Below are 18,182 nucleotides of genomic sequence, written 5' to 3' on the forward strand. Positions count from 1 at the left end.
GGCAACAGTGTCTATTATTAAATCAAAAATTCAGTAGCTGTTGTCTATTCACCTCCACAGCATTCCCTTTCTTTCCTCTCATTGTATTTCAGTACAAGGATCACAGTATTTCTTTTTTATCCAAATAGTGGTCTCTTTTAGGGGATTTCTTTTTTTTACATAAGCTAATTTATTCATTTTTAGTTTCAACATTAATTTCCCTAAGTTTTAAATTTTCTCCCCCTCCCTCTCCTCCGTCTCCCAAGACAGCATGCATTCTGATATAGGCTCTGCATATACTATTCACATTAGTCACGTTCTATAGAAGAATTAGAATGAATGGGAGTAACCACGAGAACGAAAAAAAAACATAAAACAAAACAAAAAAAGAAAATAATCTGTTTTGATCTGCATTCAGATTCCATATTTCTTTTTCTGGATGTGGATGGCATTTTCCATCATAAATCTTTTGGAATTGTTTTAGGTCCTTGCATTACTCAGAAGACTTAAGTCTATCAAAGTCAGTCATCACACAATGCGGCTGACATTGTGTACAGTGTTCTCCTGGTTCTGCTCACATCACTCACCATCAGCACATGTAAGTGTTTACAAGTTTTCCTGAAGTCTGTCTGCTCATCATTTCTTATAGTTCAATTTATGCCATTACGTTCATATACCACAACTTGTTCAACCATTCCCCAATTGATGGGCATCCCCTCAATTTCAAGTTCTTGGCCACCACAAAAAGAGCTGCTATAAACATTTTGGTACTTGTGGGTCCTTTTTCATTTTTATGATATCTTTGGGATACAGCCCTAGAAGTAATATTGATGGGTCAAAGGGTATGCACTTTTTATAGCCCTTTGGGTATAGTTTCTAATTGCTCTCCAGAATGGTTGGATCAGTTCACAACTCCACCAACAATGACTTAGTGTTCCAATTTTCTCACATCTTCTCCATCATTTTTTCATTTTCCTATTTTGTCATGTTAGCAAATCTGATAGATTCTTTAATCAATAGTGATTTCGAGCATTTTTGTATGACTATAGACAATTTTAGATATCAGGTGATTTCAACATAGATATTGACAGCTTAGCAAACACTCTAAACTCCCAGTACCTCAATTTTATGTTTTCCAATGTCCCAATCCTCAATCCAGTCCACCCTGAACTCTATAAAAATATTGTAATACCCTTACCTTACCACCATCAACAATATATAATCATTCCACCTCTATCTCTGCCTTACTATCTTATACTCTTTTCTTCTCTTCATTCTCATGGTAACATTTAATCCCTAAACCCCCTTTCCTTTCTCAGGACATTCACCATTGATTCTACTCTCTCCTATTTGTCTTGCTATCTGTTTGACCTCATAGTGTTCTTTGATGTATCTTCATCTGTTTCATATCTGCATCCCCCCTGTGACACCCCCACTCTTGGCTAGGGCTCTGTTCTAGAAACTTTTATCTTCTCCTTGTGTACTAATTATTTCGGCAATCTCTTAGGTTAATGTGGATTCAATTATCATCTCTATGCTGATGATTCTCAAATCTCCTTATCTAGCACTAACTTCTTTCCTCATCTCCACATCTATCTTTAGTCTCATGTCCAACTACTATTAAATATCTCAAATTGGATTTTTAATAAACATGGTAAATTCAACATAGCCCCAAATTGAACTCATCCCTCCCCTGAAATCATCTTTTCTTCTGAACATTTCTGTTACTGTTGAAGACACCATCACTTTCCCACTAACTCTCAGACTACCTAACTTGTTACTCTCTCTCACTCCTGATAGCCGCTCTGTCACCAAGTCATATTGATTCATCCTTTGTAACATATCTTGTATATGCCCCCATTCTCTTCTCTTACATTGAGATGACCCTGGTACATCCCCTCACCATGTCATGCCTTGGCAATTACAATTTTCTGTTCATTTGTCTCCTTGGTTCATTTCTCCAACCTTTGTTCCATCATATACTCAGTTGTCAAAGTGGTCAAGTGATCTTCCTGAAGTGCATGTTATTCTTAATGAAGACCCACTCAATCAAATAAGTGGTTCTTTTCTATCTAGAGGATGAATATAAAATCCTCTATTTGACATTCAAAGTCTCTCATAATCTGGCCCCTACCTACTCTTTTAGTCTCCTTATAATATTAACCCTATGCTCCTTATATACTCTTCCGTCCAATGACACTGATCTTCTTATTCCTAGTGTAAGACACTCCATCTCTCAACTTTGGGCATTTTCTCTGGCTGTTTTCCATTCCAGGATTTCTCTCTCTCCTCATCCATGGTTCCTGGCTTCCATTATTTTTTTCAGGTCATAGCTAAAACTCTACCTTCTTCAATAAGGTTTTCCCAATATATCTTAATGAGTGTTTTCCATCTGTTGATTATTTCCAATTTGTTCTCTCTAGATCTTGTTTGTACATAATTTCTTGCATGTTGTCTCCCCCATTAAACTGTGTTCTCCATGGACTTCATTTTTGCCTTTCTTCACATTTTCATTATATAAAATAATTCCTGCCTTATTAGATGCTTAATAAATGCAGGTAGTTGGTACAGTGGATAGAATTCCTGACCTAGAGGAACACTTATCTTCCTGAATCCAAATCTGGCCTCAGATACTTCCTAGCTGTGTGGTTCTGGGCAAGTCATTTAACCCTGTTTTCCTCATTTTCTTTATCTGTATAATGAACTGGAGAAGGCAATTTAAAAAAAATACTCCAGTGTCTTTGCCGAGAAAACTTCAAATGTGGTCATGATGAGTAGGATATGACAAAAAGATTACTGAACAATAAATGCTTATTGACTGTCTAACTGTCTTCCGTAAGGGAAGTGGAGTGCTTTCTTACCATCTCCTGACTTTCCTTGGGTTTCATTTCTCTTTGTTGTCTAATGGATTTTTCATTTGAGTAAGGTCAATTTGATCTATGATCTTGGCCACAGGAGAAGATCCCTGGATATCCTTCCTATTTTATGTATATCAGCAAAGGCCCTTAGATGATGCACTGGATAGAGCACTGGACCTAGATTCAGGGAGACCTGAATTTAAATCCTATTTCAGACACTTAGAAGCTATGTGACCCTTAGCCAGTCAGTCAAACTCCCTTGGCCTCAATTTCCTCATTTATATAATGAGGATAATAATAGCCCTTCCTTCCCAAGGTAGGTAGGAAGATGAATTCAAATGACAATTTGAAAGTCTTCAACAAGTCTTTAAGAGCTTTATGAATGTCAGCGATGAGGATGATGATACTGATGATGATGGAACTTTCCCTATTAGTAGAAGTTTATTGAGTTGACATTCATTGAGGAGGAAATGGATAAGGATGAGAAAGAAGAAAATAGGAACTGATTGAATTATGGGCAGTTTGCTGTTTACAGAGTTGGGATGATCACAGAGGAGCTTTGTAAAGATTAGTTGTGTTTATTCTTGTTTATAGTAGTGTGTTTTGTCATGTTTTATTTTTAATACGTTGTTGGGATTCTACCCTGGTCTATGCTATAAGAAGTTTATGCTAGGAAGGTGACCAGACACTTTCCTTTTATGGCTCCCATCCATGTTCATAGCTCGGTGGAAGAAAGAAAGATGAACAAGGCATTGCCTCTCCCCAGTGGAGCTTACTGTTTAGTAGGGACAAGAGATTCATAAATAAGTAATATAATGAAAGATGGAAACTAATAGTGTACCATGGAAAGAACAATGGCACTGGAGGCAAGGTACCTGGGTTCAAATCCTATCTCCATTGCTTATTACCTGTGTGACCTTGAGCAAACCATTAAACTCTCTGAGCTCCAGATTTCTCATTTATAAAATAAGTGGGTTGGACCAAATAGCTAACAGCCTCTGTCATCCCTTCTGCCTATGCCTATGGTTTCATCAGCATCAGACAGCACACCTTTGGTTATTAGCTGAAGAAGGAAAGAACCCTGAAGTCACTGATGTTTGCCAGAACTAGATGCACATGTAACTTCTAAGAGCCTCAAATCTGGGTGGCATGGCAGATTCTGCAGTTAGCCGTGAGCCAGAAAATTTTAGGAAAGTGAATGCAGGCAGCTGCTGATGTATTACACTTGGCACCTGTGCAGAGATACCTGAGGTGAAAAATAAGATACAATTTCAAATACATAAATAAATCCTGCCTGTGAATTATTCCTAGGAGAACCACATACAAAATAACCTTCTGAAGGCAATGTTCCTCTCACTCATCAAATTAGATTTGTCACCAAAAAATAGATAACTCTGGATTTTCACATACAAAAAGTACCTGCACATGTTCATTAAATTCACCTTAATTAAAGAATGCTCCACATCAGCTCTAATGGAATAACTATACCTAAATAATTTTAAATTTGGAAATATGTAATTAAATGGTGTAAGTAAAATACAGCATTTATTAGTATCATTATCATCACTAATATTGTTATTATTTACTACAATTTGGCAGAATTATTCAAGGAACTACAGAATTTTAGCCACTTATGTTTTATTCTATGAATCAGGAAATGACTGATGATCATGTGTGGGGCAATTTAAGAAATGCATTTGATATATATTTGTCCTCTTTCTGTAGGAAGCATTAATAAATAGAATAGCAGAAAGAAGAGTTTAAAAATCCCAAATGGAAAATTCCATGATTAGATCTGAGGATGCAGATGAAGCCTAGAATTTCAAGGACCCAGACTTTCTATACAACATCCACTTCAAGCTAATAGCTATTGTATTTTCTTAATTGTTTGTTGATTCATTTCTTCATTCCTTAATTAATTCGATTGCCTATTTTAGGGGTATTGATGACCCATTGTAGAGAATGCTCTAAGTATTGTAGAAGTAGGGGAAAAGAAGAAATAGAATGCTCATAGTTTGAACACAGCTCATATCAAATTGCTTCCTATATCCTTTTGAAAGCAAGATTTCTCTTTGAGGAGAAGGATTTACGGGAGAATTTTGTTGAATACTAAATGCAAAGAGGGGTGATAAAGAAGGTATTATGTAGAAATGGAAATGATGCAGTAGAAAAGAAAAAAGGTAAAAATGAAGTTGGAAGAGAAGAAAAGAAAAAAGAAGAGGACACAGAAAGTTCTGTAGTCATGGCAGTCAGTCAATCAACTATTATTTATTACATAATTACTATATGATAGTCACTTTATCAGGAAATAAAGAAAGGGAAAATACTGCCTGTCTTCAAGAAACCCACATTCTATTGGGGGAGACAACATGTAAATAACCAGATATATATAAGACATATATAGAATACATGGAAAGTAACCTCAGAGGGGAAGGAGATACTATTTGGGAGGTCTACTAAAGAGCTTCTCCAGAATGTTGTGTTCAATTGTCTTAAAGGAAAACAGGGAAATTAATGGGTGGAGTCAAGAAAGGAGAACATTTTAGGCAAGAGTAGAAAAGTGCATAGATATAGAGATATAAAGGACATCAAGTTGGCCATTGTTTGGGGATTTTAGAATGCATGTAGGTGGAGAAGTTGTAAGAAGACAGACAAGAAAGGTGTTCAGGGGTGAAGAGAGATCCACTGGAGTTTATCCAGTGAGGGGATAATGTGGAAAGTTTTACTTTTTTTTTTTTTGGTACTCACTGTTCACACCTATATTTCAAGTTTGGAAACGCATATTTTCAAGCAGCAATACAAAAAAGTATCCATGAAGAACGCATAATCTCTGAAAATTATGGAAACATCCCTGCTACCATTACATCTCTAAATACAAAACTGACTACCATATTGTTGCCTCTGCGTAGTGAGAGAAGTTCATTTTCAAAACAGATAAAATTCAGTCTTTAGGTGTGAATGGTATGAATGACAGTCTTTTTTTTTTTTAAACTTCTTAGTCCTTTAGGATCGTTAAGCATGCAAGCCTCGTGGAGGAGGGTCCACAAAGGAACCGGAGTTGGCTTAGGACGTCCAGTTTAGGCCAGAGCTGGAAAAGCCTCTGGGTCATCTACACCAGGAGCAGAAGCACTTGATTTATCAATTCTGCTTCCGCGGTTGGGCCGTCCACCACGTCCACGCCAGCCTCGCCCACCTCTGCTGCCACGTCCTGGGCGACCAAGGTCTCCAAAATTGATCTCCAGCTGGGATGTGATATCATTGGCGGGCTTACGGAAGTGATGATCCGTCACAGATTCTTCGGTGTGAGCCTCCTCACTCTTGGACTTGTGGAGCACAAATCCCTTTTTCCACTGCCCATCGGCGCCCTCGTTGGGTTTGCGGATATTAAATTCTACTTTTGCCCGGTCCTTGTTCTGGATAGCCTTCCGCTCATCCAAGGTCATTTCTTTCGGGCCCTCTTCCTTTACCTCCTCCACTTCATTTTCTTTATTTTCTGTATCAGCCACTGGATGCTCTTCTCCTTCAGGTGTCACCTCGGTCACAGTGGTTTGCTCCAAGTCAGTCAACTCATCTTTGACCATTTCCCAATTGTGCAAGCCGCTTCCGCCACGTTTATCCTCGTGCTTCAGACCAGATCTATCGCTTCCACTATGCCTATCAAATTCTCTCTTTCCACGAGAGTCAAAACCATCTCCTCTGCCCATTCCACGGCCACGGCCACCACGTCCTCTTCCCCCAGGACCGCCACGACCTCAGATAGGCTTATCAACTGAAAATTCTCCTCCTTCATCCTTTTCTTCAATCGATTTTTCAAATCGTTGCTCACGAGGTGGTCGCCTTTCCGGTCTCCTGTCAATTGGTTTTCCTTTACCCTGAAGTTGCTAGTCAGGCCTTCTACCAACTCCTCTTAGCCCTTCCTTCTTGAGCGCGGCGGGCGGCAGTGGGGCCTCGTCCTTCTTGTCGGCCGCGTTGGCAGCGGCGCTGGGTGGCGCGGGCTGCTGCGGCAGCGGGTTCTTGCGGTCCTTCTGCGACTCCTTGCGCAGCGGCTTCCCGGGCGCGCCCCCGCCGCCCGCCGCCCGCGCCGTCGCCCCCGCCGCCTTCCTTCTTCTTGTTCTCGGCCGCCTTCAGCACCTCGTAGGGGTCCAATTCGTCGTCAAATAGCTGGTCGAACCGGTTGGTGACGATGCAGCCGAAGCCTTCCTGCAGATGGCCGGGAATGATGGGCCCCGGCGGCGCGGCGCGTTCCTCCACGGATTGCAGCGGGCCGAGCCGAGCCTACGGCGCCTGCTTCAGCTCGTCCCCACAAGATGCAAAGTTTTACTTTTTATAAAAAAAAATGTAAATTTCAGCTTAGTGGATGATATATATGGAACTATTTTTGAGGAAAGGAGATCAATTAGCATGTTATTTCAATAGTCCAAACAAGAGCCAATGAGGACCTACAGCCACAATTGTGTAAGCAGAGCAAATTGGGTGTATGTGAGAGATGTTGCAAAGGAATAAATTTCAAAATTTGACAACAGACAAAAACAGTGAGGAGTTGAAAATGATACTGATGTGGATGACTTAGAGGGAAGAGAAGGGGAGCAAGCGTGTGCTAAACACCTACCATGTGCCAAAAGAAGTGATACAAGGACACTTTCATGGTCTCTCTGAAGAAATATGGGAGAAATGGGAGAAACAGTCACAGGACCATCCATCATGGTGTGAAATATCAAAGAAGGTACTGTGTTCTACGAGCAAAGCAGAATTACAGTAGCTAAAAATAAATGGGATACACAAATTTAGAGATATGGCTAGTCTACATAATGATATGGACTATTTGTCCATGGCAGAGACTTCTGAGTTTGCATTGGTCTGATCAGCCACAGCTGGACACAGTGTACATTGACCTCAACATAGTGATATCATTTTGATTCCATGTGAGTATGAAAGACAACAACTCACCATGTTTCAGGCATTGTACTGAGCAATTTCTACAAATATTGTCTCATTTTATACTCATGACAACCCTGCCAGGACAGTGATATTATCTTCATTTTAAATTTTAGAAAACCAAGGCAAACAAAAGTTAAGTGCCTTGCCCAGTATCAAAAGGGTAGTAAGTGTCTGAGGTCACATTTGAACTCAGGTCTTCCTCACTGCAAATGCCATACTCTATGGACTGAACCATGAGCTGACTGTAGTACCACTAGGAAACTGGTAGTTTCATAAACAGTAATAAAAAATAGAAAAGCAGAAGAGTTTTGATTTTTCTGGGGATGAATGAACTCTTCCAAACATTTTGTGATTCAGATTCCTATGAGACAAATAATTTAACATCTATAAAAAGTAGAAGATATTGTAAAACTGTAACATAGGACAGAGTCTTGTCTTCATATAGATCTGCAGAGAAGATAATTTAACTCTCACGGGCTAATCAAATAGTGTAAGTGAGATAGTATAGAGGGAAAAAAAAAGATGGGTTAAGTCAATTCAACAAGAATTTATTAAGTGCCTACTATGTGCCAAATAATTTTCTAGATGTTGCAATCTGGAAACCTAATCATGACAGAACCCTAAGCACCCCTATGATTAGTGGGCATGCCTCACATGAAGATCCAGCATCCATCTTAGGAGACTAAGAAAAATCCAGACAGATAGGAAGACAATCAGAAAAACTGAGTCATGAAAACTAGGTGAGGGAAGGCTATCAGGAGAAGAGGGTGATCAACACTGCCAAATGCTGAAGAGACATTTTATTAGAAATGAGAATCAAGAAAAAGGCTTTGGATTGAGCAATTAAGAGAAAATTGGCAATTTAAGAGACGTTAGTCAATTGAATGATATGGTCAAAAGCCATAAAAGGAAGAAGAGGGTGAAAATATACATGATTTTCTCGAGTTGAGCCAAGAATGAAATGAGAGTGTATAAAACTTGGATGGTATAGGAGAGTCAAATGATAATTTTGTTTCTTTTAATTTCAGTTTTGTTTTCTTTTCTAAGATGGGGAAGACATGGGAATAATTTTAGGCAGCAGGAAATGAACCAGTAGATAGGGGAAATTGAAGATAAGAGAAAATGACAAAGAGAATAGGGAGGGTTGATGTAGAGCAGCATGTAGAGAAGTTTGCCTTGGTACGACAAAGGTCATCTTTTCATGAGAGGCAAAAGTGAAAGAGATGATAACAAAAGAATATCTCTGAGATATGTGAGGTAAGAAGGGTAGGACTGAAATGTCCTCATTTTATTTTCACTGAAATATGAGGTGAATTTCTCAGTGCTAGTGAGTGGGATTCTATGGGAAACTTGAGAAATGGGAAGACTGTTTGGAATAACTGCTTTAGAGAACAGTGAATTCATTAGGGAGGAGTCAAATTATTGCCTTTGTCCTAAATCTCCAAATCTCAGGTCTGATCCCCTCAATCTCCAGCCACCCGCACCCCATCCACTCAACTCAATAAACTCAAGTGGCTCTGCATAGCTCTTAGGATCAAATACAAAATCCTCTTTTAGGAGTTCCGAACTAATAATCTCACCTTCTCCTATCTTTACAATATGTGTTCTTCTATCAGTTGACACAGGATTCCTTGCCTAAGGCTACGATAAGGCTAATTTAGGGTTGAAGTTTAACTGAGTGTGGTTTTTTTAGAAGGACAAAAGCACCTAGTCACTTGGCTGGGTACTCCCCACAGAGACTGAATTTAAACTATACCTGGACCATATCTTTAAAAAGGCAGTGAAAGAGAGAGAAAGCATGTATATCTTCGTGTGTATACACACACACACACACACACAAATATTTATGTATGAAAAAATACTGCCTTATATATAAATTTACGTATGTGTTTATAGACATGCATAAAGACATATACATGTGTGCATATATACACATATGTATGTGTGTATACACATGTGTGTATATCTATATATGTGTATATATATGTATATTTGAAAAAATGTTGTAGATTGAAGGTGATTAGTAGGAACAGTTACAAGAAGTTGAAATTGGAAATAAAAAGATTATTGAAGACTATGAATCTTGAAGGTGCCTTGAGGTTCTAAGAGGTTGATGTAAGGAAGGAATTCAGAACAGCCAGCACAAAGATAAGGAGGTAATATGTGGAGTGTCATATAAAAGGGAAGATAAGAGGCCTTGTCTGTGTCATGAAGTAAATAAGGGTTTATTTGGTTGGTTTGCTTTTAATTTAAAGCCCTTCCTACAATGCCTGCTATTTGGCTAACTGCTGGAGGCATCATGCTAAACTAGAGGGAAAATGGGGAAAAGGTGTAACGTGGCTGGAGAAGTAGTGTGACTGTTAATGATTGAGTATTCCTTTATAGATCCTCAGTTTCCTCACCTGTCAACTGAATGCACTATGAGAAAACATTCAGAAACAAAACATCCCACTATAATTCCAACCACTTGGCATTTTCCCCTTTCTAATCAGTCCATCAGAGACACTGATATATTCGTTCTTTGAGATAAATACCTCTCAGAATTTTTTTTTTTTGTCAGCCCTCCTGCAAAACACCATGCCTCCAGGAACTTCCCATTTTAATAGCTGAATGAAAATGGAACAGTCCTGTCTCAAGTCCTTAGAGGAAGTGGTTGTCTCTATAATGAGACCATTTCAGCAAAGAAAAGTAAATGCCTACCGCTTTGCCTTAGGTTTTAATTTGACAAATGGCCAATTTTAATAGAAAATGAAGGTTGTTTTTGTTTATTTATGAGATTTATATATTTCTGTGCCTGTGGAGAGTTTGTGGAACTAGGGAATGATGTACTGAAAAATAGCTAATGGAAAGGAAGCTGGTCACTCCAGAGTAACCACTCCGCTTTCCTTGTGGAAAGAGTAATACAAGATGACATACATGCAAAGGTTGCTACACACATGATCTCACTGGAGCTTCACAGTCCTAAGATGTCTTTAGGAATAATAGTAGTATAACTCTAGAAATGAAGAAAGGCAAGGTTTGGAGAGGGTAAGGAATTTGCACAAATTCATCCAGAAAAAAAATAGGGAATTGGGATGAGCCTGTGCCATTTCAGGATTATTTGAAGTAATTGATTATATTTGGGTGGGGAAAAGAAAGGAAAGAGGGAGATCGCATATTCTCTATGGTCTCTGCAGTCAGAAGTAAGAATAAAAGATGGAATTTGCAAAGAAGTACATTTTGAATTGATGAAAGAAAGAGGAAGAAAGGAAGGAAGGAAGGAAAAAAGGAAAGAAGGAAGGAAGGAAGGAAGGAAGGAAGGAAGGAAGGAAGGAAGGAAGGAAGGAAGGAAGGAAGAAATCCTTCTCATAATTAGCATTATCCATAAAGGGTTTCATGTTGATGGGGGTGCGGTCTCTGGGATACCCCTTGAGCCTGATGGGGTATAGTCTCTGGGAACCCCCTTGAACTCTCCTTGAGTCTTCCCACTAGATCTGGCCTTCCCCTGAGGTCATAAGCCTTTCCTTATCACTAGGCTCAAATCTCGGTTACCCTTAAACTAGCCTAGCCCTGTATTGTCTGTTATCTCCAGGTGGGCTTCAGCTATTTGACACCCTTAATCTCACTCCTGGAGTCTTCACCTCTAGTCACCCCAGTCTCATCAAGATCCTCCTTAGACTCCTCATCAAAACCTTCTCAAACCCCTCCTCTAGTCACTCCAGACTACTTCACCACCCCTCAATCCCTCCCACAATCTTTCTGTATATAAGTTTCATCGAGCCTCCTTGAAGGCCCTAAGATTTAATCTACCTCAGATTGAATCTGGCCCCCTTATGAAAACAAGGTTCAAAAAGGGTGAGATTTCTTAAGACAACCCAATATGGCAAATCTTTAATAAACTTTGTCTTTTTCTTTGGCTGAGAAGGCTTGAGTTGAATTTATTCAGCAGGACTGGGTGCATTGGTATGTTGGGATTTCAAGCACCCCTAGAAACCTATGGTTCCCTACCCTCATTTGTTTAACCTCATCAATGTGAAATCATCTTTTTTTGTTTTACTACATTATGGAAATGCTTGGGTTTTTTTCCCCATAAATTAAAAATAAAAGAAAAAAAAAAGAAAAAAAATGGGTTTTCCTTCATTGAAAGTTATCATGCAATCTAGATGACCACCTGTCAGTTATTTAATAGAAGAGATTCCTTTTTTGATTTAAATTCCACTTCAGACTTGCTAGCTGTGGGTACTTTCCAGGGATGTACACATTGATAATGAGGTTTATGCACTCATTGCCAGAGCTACCTCAGTGTTTGGGAGGCTCTGAAAGAAAGTGTGGGAGAGAAGAAGTATTAGACTGACTATCAAACTGAAAGTCTACAGAGATGTGGTGCTGATATTATTGTATGCCTGTGAAACCTGGACACTATACCAGCACCATGCCAGGAAACTGAATTGCTTCCAAATGAATTGTCTTGGGAAGATTTTGAAGGTTGCCTGGCAGGATAAGGTACCAGGAACTGAGGTCCTTACTCGAACTAAACTGCCAAGCCTTCAAACTCTGCTTCAGAGAGTGCAACTCCAATGGGCTGGCCACATTGTTCAAATGCAAAACATCCACTTGCCCAAAAGACTTTTATGGTGAACTCACACAGGGAAGCATTCACACGGCAGTCAGAAAAAGCCATACAAGGGCACTCTCAAGAACTTTCTTAAGAACTTTGCAGTTGATTGTGTGACATGGGAGACACTGGCAGAGGACCACTCACCATGGCATGCCCACATCAGAGATGGTGCTGTGCTCTGTTAGCAAAGCACAATTGAAACAGCTCAAAGGAAATGCAGGATGTGCAAATTTAGAGTGTGCACCTCAAATGTTCCATAGACTATTTGTGCCCAACCTATGGTAGAGCATTCCATGCTTGTATTGGTTTGATCAACCACAGTTGGACAAATTGAAACTTGACTCTAGCATAGTGATGTCCTTTTGGTCCTCTGCAAGAACAAGGGACAACAAGGAATCTGTGTGGCAAAAGGAAGTCATTTAACCTCCCTGGGTCTCAGGCTTTTCAACTGCAAAATGAGAGCATTTGACTTAACGATCTTTGAGCTACCTTTTAGATTTAAATCAGTAACCCCATGACTGCCCATTATTTAATCCATTACACTGCCTTCCATACATCAAAATAGAATCTGGGAGTTGGATAAGTGGGACTAGGGTTATGAAAATACTAATACATAGCATAAAATGATTCCTGAAATGCATCTCTCAGGTTGAGGAGAGAATATGCTTCTTCCCTCCCTGTCCCTTTTTAAATGGAACAGCAGCCAATTGCACTGAGGAACTTATTTTAAACTCTTAGAGGAAGAGGAGTGTTCCTGGTTTTTTAAAGTATAAAAACAAATTCTTTGCAATCAGCACATGATCAATAGTTAACTGCCCTGACCAAGCCTTTGACGGTTGTATGAAGGGTGGAAGAATGGTCCTGATTACAGTGACTAGGGTCAGTCATTTCCTTAGTAATCAGAGACAATTTATCCACATATATTACACGCTCAAAATTTTATCCTATTTAGTAGTAAAATGTAAGCTAAATGGAAGAGAATTATGTTCATGTGTACAGAATTGAAAATTCTGTGTCTGCTTATGTTTAACCAACACAATTGTATATCCTTGAAGCAATATTTGAAAAGACTGGGTCAAGTTGAAATGAAATCACTGCAACATGTTCTGTCATAGAACAAGTGAAAAAGCTTTGAACCTGGAGTCACAGGATCTGATTTTAAATCTTGCCTCTGACACTTAGTATCTATCTACATGACTTTGGACAAGGAATTTAACCTCTCAGTTTTGACTTCCTTCTCTGTAAAATGAGGGCATTGAACTACAGGACCTCTGAGCAACCTTTCTACTCTAAATCTATGACTCTATGGTCTATAGCTGTGGTAACAATTAGGCAACATCAAATTAATCGATCCTTTCAAAGAAACTATGTGATGGGTGTTGTATAGATGAAAACCTTGTCAACAGATTTAATGTCCTGGAACTTTTCATCCGTCTGTTTGGAATCATGGGGTACATTTCAGAACAGTTAAGTGATCTATATAGGCTCCTAGAGTAGTAGGAGGGGTCTTAGAGGTTATGTATAGATGAAATCCTTAAGGGATTCCCCCAAGGTTACAGAGCCAAGAAGTGGAGATGTGAAATTTGAACTGTGATACTCTGACTCCAAATGCCTCACACAATCCATTGTAAAAAATTCTCAAGCTGAGAACCTTAAAGTGTTATTATTTTTTTTCAATAACAAGGTGGTACTTCCTTTATCACATCTGGTTAAGGTCTCTTTTTTCTTTCATTATCTAGCTAATTTGGATACTTTTTTTTGGAGGGGGGAAGGCAGGGCAATTGGGGTTAAGTGACTTGCCCAAGGTCACACAGCTAGTAAGTGTGTCAAGTGTCTGAGGCCAGATTTGAACTCAGGTGCTCCTGACTCCTGGGTTGGTGCTCTACTCACTGTGCCACCTAGCTGCCTCTGCATGAATATATTTCCAATCAATAACTCATGTTGTTCCCACATTTGTGTTAGATATATTAGGCATTCAACAGAGAGAAAGAGAAACAGAGACAGAGAGACAGGGACAGAGACATAGACAAAGAGAGACAGAGACAAAGATAGGAGACAGACAGAGATAGAGTCATTTTTAGATGAGTAGAGAGAATCAGGAAGTGAGATTTGTGAGTCCTCAGGGGAAAAAATAATTAAGGTTGGTAGGCCTTAACCTTGACATTTAAGATATTTATTTTAATAACAGAAGGGGGAATGACTATTATTGTGGGTACGGGAGAGTACTTTATGAGAAAGATCACAGAGGTGATGATATAAAAAATAAAAGAAAGTATGGAGCTAGGGACAGGAGTCACAGAAAGACTGTCTTATAAAACTAAGGAATCCCTGAAAGTTTATCCTTTCTCACATAAAGTTAGGTCATGAGACCTAAGTAATTTTTTAGAGGGGAGCCACACAAAAATAAAGGCATGACAGCTCACAGTGGAGAATTAATTAACAAGGGTGAAAAAATAAATAAGAAAATAAAAACAAAAAAAAAAACTATTTGATCTGAGACTCAAGAGAGGCCCAAGATGGAAATCATTTAACAAGATAGCTTTCTATTTCTCTGCTAGTGTAAGAAAGCTCTTGAGAATTAACCCTCCCTTACATACTCCATAATAGTTTAAAAATGTCTGTTGAAGGGTGACCTCTAACAGTTGCAGCCTGGATTTCTTTGTTTCTCATAGTCAAAATTCATTACCAACTGGTTTCATCGATGTCCAGTTATATCTCCCTCTAGGTATTAAAAAAAAATTATGTTTCTCTCTGTCTAAATCTTAGAATATGCTTTTCTCCAAGAGGATGCAATAAATAGGTATTAGTTCACAGTAGAGCTGAACAAATACTGATTGAGGAGCTAGGAGATCTGGTTTTCCACTTATTAACTATGTATATATAAAAAGTCACTCAGTGTTTCTTGCACTCAGTTTCTGTATTTAAAATCAAAAGTTTACACTTTAATAGAAATGTCTTAGGTGACGTCCTGACTATGTCTCTTTGATAATGTAAAGTCTAGAAAAAATTAAGGGGCAAGTTGTCATCTGCTTGTCCCATCTGATTGTAAAGTGTTGTACAATGGGAGGTAGAATTAAACAATGATAGGAGTCCTGAATAAGAAATCAGAGGATTGGGATTTAAACTGCATTGCTTCTATTGAATAACTGTGAGCCTTTGAAAAATTATCGACCACTTGGCCTCAGTTCACCCATCTGCAAATCAGAATTTGGACTTGATGCTCTTTTATTTTCATATCAATTTGGAAAAAAAATTGTGAAAGGCAGTGCTTACTAAAGAAGAGAAACTACATTAGGAGGATATGAGAATTCAAATCGAGAATTTGAAGGTCTCTAGTGTGGAGGAAGAGTTCAGACTTTCTTAATTGTCTTCAGAGAAGTGAATTAGAAGTAGTGAGTTATAAAGAGGGAAACTTAGGATTGAGGAAAAATAAAATAAAAGCAATCTGAGCTACCTATAAATGGAATTAGCCACTGCTGAAGGTGGTGGGTTAACCTGTCACTTGAGGTCTTTAAGCAAAGCCGAACTTTGCTTAAGTTCCTAGTATAGTAACTTCCTAGGTATCTTGTAGTGCAGTGGTTTTGTTTTTTGTCTTTTTTTTCAAGATATGGGTTGAGTCTCTGGGATCTCTGGGGTCTCTTCTAAATCACAAATACCATGATTTTTTTTAACATTGTTGAAAGGTTTTGTCTATGGACTGAGTAAGCTGCAAGGAAAGAAAAACCTAGGAGAACGAGAAGACACAGAAAGAGAGGGGGAGAGAGAGAGAGAGAGAGAGAGAGAGAGAGAGAGAGAACATAGAGTGTCTATGTATGTAGGAATATATGTATTATACTATATATAATATACTACTGCATTAAGTGTGAGTGTATATACATGTATATATTAATATATATATATATATTTAATTGTGCATGTTTGAGAATCAAGTATATAGAGCATAAAATGTGCATGTACATGTATATAATTTATACTCTCTATTTATGTACTCTATATAAAATATACCTTTACATGAACAAATATACATACCACATATATACACACACATGTATACATATATAAACACTATATTTTCTATAACCTATATACATATACTCTATACACATATTTGTGTATGAGATGGAAATTATACAAATCAGAATTTTTTTCTTTCCTACTTTAGTAATTCATTTATTAATCATCTTTGTGACCCTCTTCTGAAGACGTCTAAATTCCCCAAGGCCCTCAAAAGCTGAGAAGATGGGCAATTTACTCACTCTCCTACCCTTACCTGAGATCTTCCATTATTGGATTTTATTGCTTTCTATTAGCACGATGTCAATTCAAGACGTAAAATAGACTTGACCTTTCAGTTTAACAGTGACAAGTTGGCAGAAATCCTGTATTTTTGACAGAATTATCTCAAAATGGTTTTCTGAATTTTTAATATTTGAAAATTGATGGGCAACATATCTTTGATCATTTCAGAGGACCATGCAAGTCTCCATTGAAGGATTCCCTTCAAAGAATCAAAGATTCTATTCTATTTTAGAGCTGAAAAGAAAATATGAAGGCATCTTAATTTTACAGAAAGGGAAACTGAGACTCAGAGAGTTTATTCAAGCTGATTTATTTATTTTAATAGTATTTTTCCAATTACATGTAAAGGCAAATTTTAATAGACATTTAAAAAAAGTTCTAAACTTTCTCCCTCCCTCCCTTACCACCCCCCACCCTAAGATAGAATTCAATTTTATATATGTTATATATGTGCAATCATTTAAAATATATATTCAGTATTATTCATGGTGTGAAAGAACATACAGATGAAAAGAAAAAAAAACATGAAAAAAAGAAAGTGAAAAGAGCATGCTTTGACCTGCACGTAGATGCCATTAGTTCTTTTCTCTGGAAGTGGATAGCATTATTTTTTCCATCATGAGTCTTTTTGAACTGCCTGGGATCATTGTATTGCTGAGGAGAGCTAAGTCATTCATAGTTGGTCATCGAAAAATATTGATTTTACTGTGTACCATGTTCTCCTGGTTCTTCTTACTTCACTTTGCATGACTTCATGTAAGTCTTCTCAGGTTTTTTTTTTTTTCTGAAGCCATTCTGTTTTAATTTCTTATAGCACAATAATATTCCATCACATTCATATGCCACAAGTTGTTCAGCCATTCCTCGAATGATGGATATCCCTTCAACTTCCAATTCTTTGCCACCACAGAAGAAATGCTATAAATATTTTTGTGTGAATAAGTTGCTGACCTACACTGTGGCTCAGGGCCTCCCACTGTCTTTCTGAGGCAGCGCCTGCTGCTGCCTTTCCAGAACACTGCCTGCTCTAAACTGAACTTTCTCTTTTGCCTGAATGAGATGAAACTTTCCTAATGACCTTCCTAGTTGTCTTGGGCTGGAAAATTTTTACACTCCATGTTTTTTTGGTTCTACCCTTCCAAAATTCATTTTTTGGGTTTAATTTTATAGTTGTTCGGAAATGAATTTGGGAAAGTTCATGCAATTTCCTACTTACTTTGCCAATTTAGACATTTAAGTTGATTTAACAGTTGGTAGAGCAAGGATGGAAACCCAGGTCTTCTAAATCCAAATTCATTTCTTTCTCAAATGAACCATCTTTCCCATTAGTAAAATTAACAACACTAAGACTAATACCCTGGTATATAACACTGATTCCAATAAGGAGAAGAGGGAGTTGTAGAATGTTCAAAAATTATTGAAGATCTCCGATTCCTCAGACTGATGAGAGTTAATTACTTAGGATTGATACAGTAGATAGTATGATACAAGGGGTAAATATTGTTCTGGAA

The 18,182-nt window shown here is 38.2% G+C and overlaps 1 pseudogene; it reads right to left on the reverse strand.

Moving 5' to 3' along the window:
- Positions 1–5,914: 5,914 nt before the first annotated feature.
- The window catches only part of LOC118842852, an 81,054-nt pseudogene continuing 68,786 nt past the window's right edge, over positions 5,915–18,182 (reverse strand).

This window comes from Trichosurus vulpecula, chromosome 3, assembly GCF_011100635.1.
Source record: "Trichosurus vulpecula isolate mTriVul1 chromosome 3, mTriVul1.pri, whole genome shotgun sequence".
Taxonomy (NCBI): domain Eukaryota; kingdom Metazoa; phylum Chordata; class Mammalia; order Diprotodontia; family Phalangeridae; genus Trichosurus; species Trichosurus vulpecula.